Here is an 11,492-nt window from a genome sequence, read left to right on the forward strand (position 1 = left end):
ATGTAGGGGTCTATAAGGTGCCCCATTTGGAAGGTGTATATTGGGGTCAGTGCAAATGTATTGGGATACATTGCACCCCCCACACTTAAATGTCCCTAAGCATTTACAAGAATTTTTTGAAAATGAGATCTTGTCTTTGTTGGGATCTGGCCCTACGATATGCCTTTTTGAGGCAGGTTTGTGTGTAGCCCCTGATAGTCAATCTTGTTCTAAGTTTGTCACACAAACCTGCCTCAAAAAGGCATATCGTAGGGCCAGATCCCAACAAAGACAAGATCTCATTTTCAAAAAATCAATTAAAACTTCACGTAACAGCAATCAGATTCAGCATCAGGCACGCATTATAACACCTTATACGAAACAACATGATAGAGTCTACAACATTCTTAACAAATACTGGCACTTACTCACATGTGACCCACATCTCAACCCTTTCGTTACTGACAAACCTGCGACAACTTACCGCAAGGCTAGATCACTCAAGGATAAGCTAGTTAAAAGCGAATATACTGGCGAATTTCGCCAAGATCCTTGTAAACGCTTAGGGACATTTAAGTGTGGGGGGTGCAATGTATGCCAATACATTTGCACTGACCCCAATATACTCCTTCCAAATGGGGCACATTATAGACCCCTACATTTTTCCAATTGTCAAACGATAGGAGTAGTCTATCTCCTCCTCTGCTGCTGTGGGTGCTTCTACGTCGGGAAGACAAAAAATGAATTTCATAAAAGAGCTCAACGACATGTTACATGTATGCGTCAACGCAACCCTGATCTCCCTTTAGGGAGACATGTCTTAAATACACATAGTGGTATTTTTCCACGCTTCTCTTTTGTCATCCTTGACCGAGTGCACCCCAGCAGCAGAGGAGGCGACTGGGATAAAACCCTCTTACAAAGGGAATCCAGATGGATCCATAACCTCAGGGCCACCATTCCACCAGGACTCAATGATAGCATCAGTTTCAAGCCCTTCCTTGAAGGCTTTTCATCAGGGGGCTGGGAACCATGACACAAGTCCTCTACCATTAAGCTCAGTGACAAGAACGAGGTACCATACTGAAATGGAATACTCACTTTATTCCAAAGTCACTTTAATATATGTTTTCAATAAATTTTCCATATAATACACATCAAATTAATTACTATATTATATTGTTAATATTTCTAATGCTAATTTCCAATTTTGTATTTAATCCACATTTTGTGGGACATAATTCCTTTTTCCCCTTCATCTCTATATAGCATTTGCCTCCATAAATATTTGATGATACTCACCATCTGATGGTAGACAACATAATCAGTTAGTCCCCTGACAATCTTACATGGTCCCATTTTGTCTGAAACTTAAGATCTAACAAACTTGATGAATATATGCATTTTTGATGCTTGCTTATTCTTAGCTTATTTGCATTTTTTCCCCTTTATATCCTCTTCGTGTCATCCACATTGTGTACCACATCATATATGCGTTATCGTTTACATGCCCAATTTTGCCTTGATCTGTACTCTTTTGCTCTTTGTCTAATAGTACGATCCATCAGGTACTTTGTACAAATTGCCTTCTATTTATTTACAGAATTTGTTCCTTCCATGTAAATACAGAGTTTGCTTTGTTTCGATGTCCTCCCATTGCCCCGCCCCTTTAGTTGCAGCTCCGTATTATTCACAGAGTGACGCTCACCCGACCTCACTTCCCCCCGGCGCACAAAGGGGCGGTATTCGCCCCACTACCGGTCACCTGATCCCGCCGCTGGGCGGAGTAAGGGGTCCGGATGTTGTGCGCCGGCGTGCCCGGAACGCACATCGCGGCCAAACCATCGTGGGCGGCGCTTGTGCGTTCCAGACACGGGGGACCTCCATTGGTCCACACAGGCCCTGGGAGGAGCCGCGATGCAGGCCCCGGCGCATGCGCCGGCGTACTTAATGGCGTGTGAAGCTCTATTCAGAGCGCACCGCCATTATCCAAACCGAACAGGGCTGAAAAGGTAAGTTTCTTCCTTTCCACCGGACACCTTTATCTATCTTGAGACACCCGTACTCGCTATGGATACTTTCCATCACCTGCTCCCAGATTTGGGGACGTTTGGGACATACAACTGTACGACTACCTTTTTTACCTGGTGCCCTCCCTTTACTTGCCTTGTACCTGCTCCAATATTCCTCCTCACCACAATCTCTTTTCTTTCTTCCATCTGGATACGTATGGTTCTCACTAACCACAGGATCCATGCTGGGGAATTGTGCTTTTTCCTCTGGTGTTTCTTCCTGTTTTCTTTCTTTTTTCTTCATTCAAATTATTTGCTACCTGATATTTTAAAACACACCAACCTCCCTCACTCTTGACATATTTTGTGCCAATAGGGACCAAGTGCTGGATACGCCCAGCACTATACATATTTGGAGATATCCCCACTCTATTCCAACTCTACAGGTAGCTATTATCATTATTATATTTATACCATACATACTTTCTTCATTTCTCATCTTATATCCCACCATGAGTACATTCTCATATTTTTATTTTTAATTTGTTTTCTCTCTCTCTCCCCTTTTTCTTTCATTCACCCCAGACGACCTGTGTTTTTTGACCCCGTTTTGGAGATCCTCGTGGGAATTTCTGATCGGGGAGCTTTTTCACTGTCACCTGTGAAGTTACTACTTATTTATACTTGAATCTGGTTTATAACCATTTAACTTCCCTTTTGAAGCCCGTACATATACATCATCTCAGGTCCATGTATAGACCCAGCCAATTTGGCATATATTACTTGTGGTCAAGGATACCTGAAGGTTTTTTCCTAACCCGTTAAGATCCATTCACTTGGTCCTCCGTCCTGGAGTCTACAGAGTTTCTGCATATCTGGTATGTAGCCATAGAGGTACCTTTGTTCCTCTCTACATCTAAATACAACAAACACTGTGTAAAATCTGCTATTGCATGTATTAATTATTCTATTGTTAAGCTTATTGAAATTTAACTCTTTGTTTACTATGTTTATCATACTGATTGTTACCTTTCATGCTTCCAGTCTGAGCTCTGGTGTTTCCTGGACTATCGAGAAAGGCAATTTGACCGAAATGCGTCTAGTCCGGTCCAGACATCTCAGACTCTCTCGGTTCCAAGACGTAGTTATGACCATGTTTTTATGATACATGTTATTTTTGTCTTTGTCAATCTATTTTTTGTAATATTTGTAATAAAATTTATTTATTTTCATACTCAAGTCCTGGTTCTTGCCGTTTAAAGTCCCACTCCTCAGGGGTTTTCTATTGTTCAATATTCATTAGGGATGCTGGCAAGACTCCAGGTTAAAACACAGACTCCGAATTAATCTTTTCCTTTCATTTTATGGAACATGGTCTCTAGGGCAGAGTGAAATTTATGGGAGTGGGGTCCTATGAGGTAGGAGGAGGCGGGACTAACCCACACGTAGGCTGCCATGGAGTCCATCAGGAAAGGAAAATTACGCTAAGTATTTGATATAAATTTTCAGTTTTCGTGTTCCCAATTCCCTCTCCCATTTATCGATGAAGGGCGGTACCGCTGGTCCAGTCATATCAACCAGTATTTTATATGTTTGATACATTATTTTTATATTTCTCAGAGGAGCAGATTCGCTCAAAAGGGAGCAAATCCTCTCCTCTTCTTAACGGTTTTGGCAAAGAAGCCACAAAATGTTTTAACTGGCGGTAGCGCCACTCATCGATTTTCAAAAAAATCCTTTTTCTGTTTTAATGCCTCTAGTGTGTGTATTTGCTCTTTGTCCATAATGTCTTTTAGACGTGTGTCCTCATTTCCTATCCACTTCCCTCCCATTTTTTCTTGTCCTGGTGAAAAAAAATGAGTGCCTTTTAAAGGAATTAACAGTGAATTATATTGCCATTTATTTCTTTTGTGAATTAAATCCCAAATTCTAAGTGTTTGAATTGTAATCGTGTGTGTACTTGAACTCAGATTCCTAAATTGTGCAGATATCCATATAATTTTACCTACAGTAAGTGAGTGCAGCTCATAGTGGATTCTATTTTTACCCAGTTTTTTTAACTTTTTATTTTTCCCCATTCTATTGCTCGTGAAATTAGTGTTGCATCGTAATATTTTTTTAAATCTGGTACCGTTAAGCCTCCTTGGTTTTTTCCCTTTATTAATACTGCGTGTTGTATTCTGGGTTTGCCTTTCCTCCAAATGAATCTGGATATTAAAGATTTCAAGGTTCTAAAATATGTCTGGGGAATCGGAATAGGTAACATTTGGAATTTGTATGTTGTTTTTGGTAGAATTGCCATTTTTATTACGTTTATTCTCCCTATCCATGATAACGGTCTGTGTGATATCTTATTAAGTTCTTTTTTAATTTTGTTCAATAGTGGGATATAGTTTTCTTTATAAAGTCTTTCAGGTTTTTTTGTCAGGGTAATTCATAAGTACTTTAGTCCTGTTTTTTTCACTTAAAGGGGAATTCTGATTTTAAATTATCTTCTTCTTGTTTTTTTACGTTGATGTTTAATATCTCTGATTTTGCTGGATTAATTATTAGATTAGATAGTTCTCCGTATTTTTTCAAACTTTCTATCACGTTTGGAAGGGTTATCCTTGGTCTGGAGATGTACAGCAATATATCGTCCACAAATGCGGCAACCTTATGCTCTACATCTCCCACCTCTACTCCTCTTACATCTGGGTTCTCCCTAATAGTAGCTAAGAGGGGTTCAAGTGAAAGAACGAACAATAACGGGGACAGAGGACATCCCTGTCTTGTTCCGTTGGTCATTTCAAATGGCTCCGAGTGGGGCAATCTCACCTTAGCAGTGGGGTGAGTATACAGTGTTTTTATCTAAGCCATCATTTTTTCTCCAATTCCTAATTCCTCCAAAGTACTTATCATGAAGTCCCAACTAACTCTGTCGAAAACTTTCTCAGCATCTATCGACAATATTAATCCATGGGATCCACTCTTAGCCATTTGCTGCATCAATAGAATAGTTCTTACCCCGTTATCTCTACCCTGTCTCCCGGGTATAAATCCTGCTTGGTCCTTATGTACCCATTCCGTCATTAGATTTTTCATTCTGGTTGCCAGTATTTTTGCGAAGAGTTTTGTATCAATATTTAAGAGCGAGATAGGTCTATAACTTGAACACACAGTCGCGTCTTTTCCTTCTTTTGGGATTACCGTAATTGATGCTAAGAGGGCTTCCTTACTCATGCCATACTTTTGTCCTAGGCCATTAAAATAATCTTTTAATTTGGGTATCAGCAGGTCCTTATGTCTTTTGTAATAATTCACCGTAAACCCGTCTGGTCCGGGACTCTTCCCTGAGGCTGTGGTTTTGAGGGCTATACTTATCTCTTCTTCAGTAATTTGGGCTTCTAGTTGGTCTAATTTATCCTGTTGTATTTTAGGTAGTTTCGCCTCTTTCAAGTAATGTTTAATTTTTCCTATTTTATTTAAGTCCCTCTCTTCTCCTGCTTCCTTGATATTATATAGCTTCCCATAATATTCCTGAAATATTCTTGTTATGTCGGTCATTAAGTATACCATTTCTCCCTTTGCATCTCTCATTTTCTCTATATAATTTATTGCTTTCTTTTTTTTTATAATCTTCGCAAGTTTTTTCCGGATCTTATTATTTCCGTGGTAGTTCTCTTTGATGGTTTTCTTAATCCCTTGTCTGATTTCCTATTCTAGTTCTACTTTTTCTTTTAAAAAATATCCAATATACTAAATTTTTGTCATATATTTTGGTCAAAATGTATTTAGCTACATGTCTTTGACAAAAAGAATCTCAATAAGCGTATATTTATTGGTTTGCGCAAAAGTTATAGCGTCTACAAACTATGGTGTAAATACTGGAATTTATGCAGCTTTTACTTTCTGACTGCCTATCTCATTTCTTGAAGTGCTAAAATGGCAGGGCAGTACAAACCCCCCCCCCCCAAAAAAAAATTACTTTTTGGAAAGTAGACATCCTAAGGAATGTCCTGAGAGGCATGTTGAGCTCATTGAATATTTAATTTTTTTTTGTCACAGGTGTTTGAAAAATGACAAAAAAATTTTTTTTTTTTTTTACACAAAGTTGTCATTGAAATAATATATTGCTCACGCTTGCCATGGGTATATGTGCAATTACACCCCAAATATATTCTGCTGCTTCTCCTGAGTACAGGGATACCACATGGGTGAGACATTTTGGGAGCCTAGTTGTGTACGGGACTCCGAAAACCAATCACCACCTTCAGAATTTTAAAGGGCGTAAATTGCTCATTGCACTTCTTTGTTCAGATGGTGTCAAGCATGTGTGGCGGCAACCAGGTGAGGAGTACAAAGACAAGTGTGTCTCACCTACAATCAAGCATAGTGGTGGGAGTGTCAAAGTCTGGAGCTGCATGAGTGCTGCAGGCACTGGGGAGCTACAGTTCATTGAGGGAACCATGAATGCCAACATGTACTGTGACATACTGAAGCAGAGCATGATTCCCTCCCTTCGAAGGCTGGGCCGCAGGGAAGCATTCTAATATGATAACGACCCCTAACACACCTCCAAGATGACGACTGCCTTGCTAAAGAAGCTGAGGGTAATGGTGATGGACTTGCCAAGGATGTCTCCAGACCTAAACCCTATTGAGCATCTGTGGGGCATCCTCAAACAGAAGGTGTAGGAGCGCAAGGTCTCTAACATCCACCAGCTCTGTAATGTCGTCATGGAAGAGGACTCCAGTAGCAACCTCCTGTGAAGCTTTGGTTAACTCTATTCCCAAAAGGGTTAAGGCAGTGCTGGAAAATAATGGTGGCCACACAAAATATTGACACTTTTGGCCCAGTTTGGACATTTCCACTTAGGGGTGTACTCACTTTTGTTGCCAGCAGTTTAGACATTAATGGCTGTGTGTTGAGTTATTTTGAGGGGACAGCAAATGTACACTGTTATACAAGCTCTACACTCACTACTTTACATTGTAGCAAAGTATAATTTCTTCAGTGTTGTCACATGAAAAGATATAATAAAATATTTACAAACATGTGAGGGGTGTACTCACTTTTGTGAGATACTGTATGTGAAAAAAAAATAAGATAAATTATCCACAGGAAGTGCCTACTTTGACATAACTACAAATAATAGCAATTATAGAGACGTAAATCAAGGAAAAGAACCACCGAACACCGACTGATTTTAATGAATTGTGGAATAGTGTCAAGCACTGTAGCAGTAAGGTATTCCAGTCTCTGGATTTCAGCTACAAGTGAAAGAAATCGAGACCAGGACGGAGGTGTACCTGACAACCAGCAAAGCAGAATAGCTCTCCTAGCAGCCAGGAGAATGTAAGAGATCAAACGTTTAAAAGGTTTGGCAATACTGGAAAAAGGAAGAACCAGCAAAACATTCTGGAGCAACAACCTCAGTCCAAAAGGGCTATATCAGTTGACATTGCCAGAAAATATGAAACAGTGATCCAGTCTCAATAACACAACGCCAACACAGGGCTGAGCAGGAAGGGTCCTGCCTGTGTATGATCTCTGGAGTCTTATACCAAAACATCAAGATTTTAAGAGTAGTCTCTCTCTCTGCACCACACATTTGGAAGCTTTAAAAGCGGAAGTCCAGATCTTATCCCACATCCGAGTAGTAATAGGTTGCTGTAACAGGTGTGCCTATTTGCGCATGCAGGAATGAGTGTCTTCAGTAAGGGGAATAGCTTAGTGGAGAATGTGGTAAATAAAGGGCACTAAATATAACTGGTGAGGGCCCTGGGCACAAGAGTATTCAAAAGAAGTAGGTTTAGCTAAAGTCAAAGACAGGGACAAAGAATAGAAAAGATGTCTGATTTGTAAATAAAAAAATAAAAAAATGTGTGTAGGGGTCAGAGATGTATAGTAACTAAGTAGAACTACTTCACTACTGTACTTAAAGCGGAGTTCCACCCAAAAGTGGAACTTCCGCTTTAGGGAGTCCTGACCCCCCGACATGCCACATTTGGCATGTCATTTTTTGGGGGGGGGGGAGCGGGTACCTAGTTTTGACAGGTACCCGCTCCCACTTCCGCTCGGAGCGCCGCGGCGCCCTGAGCGGAAGTTCTCCTCTCCCCCTCCCTCCCTGCAATCTTCTGGGACACGTCAGAGGTCCCAGAAGATTGCCGGCCAATCACGGCGCGCAGCGCGACTCGCGCATGCGCAGTGGGCACCCGGCTGTGAAGCCGCAAACTGTAACAGCCGGGTGCCCACAGCAGTGATGCCGGCGCCGTGGGAGAGGATCGAGGCTTCCGGCGGCCGCATCGCTGGACCGTTGGACAGGTGAGTAAATGGCTGGAACTCCACTTTAAGTACCGAAAGGCGGTATCTGTACTTTCCTGGAGTAGAATTTTTTTCTCCTACTTCCACTTTTACTTCACTACATTTTTTTGATGATTTCAATACTTCTACTCCGATATTTTTTTTTTTGTGCTGCATAGTTACTCGTTACAATTATAAAAATTACCACTGCCAGAACAGTAGATGGCAGGTTTCATGAAGTTCAAAAAAATGTGTATAATGTCATGTGTACAGCCAAAGGAATTGTGATTGTCCTTTAGGTTAATCATTTGAAATAATAAAAAACAATACGATGTTCAAACTTTTGACTTCTTTCTTTAAAAACTACATAACACAGTACTTGTACTTTTACTTTCAGTACTTGAATAGCAATTTTTTTTTAAAAAAAAACTACTGGTACTTTTACTTTCAGTACTTGAGTAGCAAAATTAAAAAAAAAACTACTTGCAATACTTAAGTACAAAAAATGTTGAATACTTTAGTACTTCTACTCAAGTCACTTTTTGATAGAGCACTTCCACTTCTACTCAAGTCACTTTTTGATCGAGCACTTGTACTTTTACTCAAGTATGGGTTTCGAGTACTTTATACAAGTGTGGTAGGGATACCAAATTTTTCCTGAATCTCATCAAAGGCATACCAGCTAGGAGTGACCGGATGAAGCAAATTTCGAAGCTGAAATAGGGAGGCCTGCATCCAAGGAAGTATGCGACCAAAAGAAAGACTATCTGGTAATATCGGACTAAACAAGATAGTAGCAAGAGGAGGGCATGGTAAAGAGAGAGAGAACTTCTGAAGGCAATTACGCCAGATTGTTAGAGTGAAAAGCATTGGGGCAATACACATATGTCTCAATATAGAATCTCTGTGCAAGGACTGAGACCATATCAGGAAACCTGGGTGTACTGAATATAAGGAGCCCTGTTCGATCTCCGACCACCTATTAGGAGCCATAAGATAGCCCCGGAGATGGGAAGCATAATAATATTTAATAATATCAGGGGCACCCAGCCCTTCCCTTGTCCTCAAGGAAAAGACCACAATGCGATGGGTTTTCCCATTCCAAATAAATTTAAGAAAACCTCTTTTGAGGTCTTGAGGTTGGGACATAGGTATGGCGACCACCAAAGTCTAAAAGAAATAAAGTAACCTGGGTAATATGGACAGTTTTAAGCATTAACTCTGCCCAGAAGAGAGAGGGGATAATTTGTCCATTGATGAAGGGAACAGAAAATATCCTGAATTAAGGGTGGATAATTAGTTGAATATAGGGTGGAGTTGGAGGGAGTCAAGTTTATGCCTAAATATTTGGGGGATTTATGTACCGTATGCATGTCTATGCATAGGTCTATTTTCTCCCTGCGGACCTCCACATTTACACTGCGATCGGCAACTTCTACATCTGAACAACGCTCAAAAACTAACCTGCGGACATCCTCATGGAATGATCCCTCCTCTCTCACTGAGTTAACCTGTTTGAGTCATACATCATGTTTATTGTTTGTAATGTCTAATTTGTTTTGTTTATAATCTCAATAAACAGATTAAAAATATATATATTTAAGAGCTGGTTCACATTAGAGCGATCCGACTTGCTGGGGTGACCTCACAAGTCGCAGGGCGCAGCTCGCACCGCGACCTCGGAGCGGCCGGCACGGACTTCATAACATTGAAGTCAATGCAGGTCGCTCCGGGTCACCCCAAAGAAGCTCCGGACCCTTTTTCTAAGTCGGAGCGACTTGTGTCGCTCCTATTAGAACGGGTCCACAGCTTCTCTATGGCAGGCAACCTACGGTGACCTGTCAGGCGACCAAGTCGCCTGACAGGTCGCCCCAGTGTGAACCGGCTCTAAGGGATTTAGAACACCATTTATATGGATATGTTTGTTCAAGTTGGGCCAGAAGAGTTGGAGGTATATGTAATGGTAGGGCCTCTGTCTTTGTTTTACTGACCCTGTACCCCGATAAAACACCAAATGAAGATAAAAAGGCCATGTAAAGTACCCGGTGGTATAGGGTTCCCTCTACTTTGCACAAAATTTTTCCGGACACACCGAACCTTTGCTGGAGGTGCCAGAGTGATGTGGGCACGATACTCCACATTTTCTGGTCATGTCCTCGTCTACGCCCTTTCTGGCAAGCCGTCCGGGCCCTCTTGGGGGAACTATCGGACCGGGAAATCCCGGATACTCCGGAGTTCTTCCTACTTCAGGTCTCCTCTACACCGATCTCGAAAAGTAAAAAATCGATTATCCCCCATGTTCTGAGTGCTGCCAAGGCTTGCATCCCGGTGCTATGGAAGACGACTAGAGTACCGACTATAGGGGATTGTATGCGCAGGATGGAGGACGTGAACAGAATGGAGGACCTCACCCTCACGAGGCAGCATCGCAGGGAGCGGTACGATAGGATTTGGGGTTTCTGGAATGTCTTCGTGCTCTCTGACAAGGGCAGGTCTCTGATGTGCGGCTGATCTTCACCTCGGGAGTGCCCGTGGGTTTTGTCCATGCGGGGAGTTGCCCCTTCTGCCCCCCCCGTCCCCCCCCCCGTCCCTATCCTTTCACCATCCTTCTTTGTCTTCTCTGTGTGTCACCCATTCTCGGGCTCTGTTCCCTTTTATCTTTTCCATTTTTTAGATAAAATTGGGGAGCGACGGCCGGAAACGGTTATTCTCTCTCCGTAATGCAGCTTCTTCATATGCTTGTATTAGTGCCTGGCTATCTGTGAATCGGGTTGGATGTGCCTGCACCTTCCCCGCCCTCGGGGATGGGTCCTATGATTTCGCCAGGACCTTCATTGATCTTCGATCTGCTGTTTTAGTATGTTTCTTCTTTCAATGATATGTTTGTTACATATGTCTGTATGGTACCTGTCACAGATTGTTTCTCGACTGTTGTTCCTTTTTCATAAATAAAATATTTGAAAAAAAAAAAAAGGCCATGTAAAGATGGAAGAGACAACAGGGGGCTAGTGAGAGTCAACAAAATGTCATCTGCAAAAAGAGACAACTTATATTCCCTCTGTATCATCAGAACCCTACGAATACCTGGATTAGATCAAAAGGCCTCGGCTATAATAAAATAAAAAGCAATGGAGAGAAAGGACAACCCTTCCGAGTGCCATTTGTCATAGGGAAGTGAGGCAACAGGAAAGAAGACATCTGGACCTGAGCTGTAGT

The sequence above is a fragment of the Pelophylax lessonae genome, assembly GCF_965119305.1.
Source record: "Pelophylax lessonae genome assembly, chromosome: 5".
Lineage (NCBI taxonomy): Eukaryota > Metazoa > Chordata > Amphibia > Anura > Ranidae > Pelophylax > Pelophylax lessonae.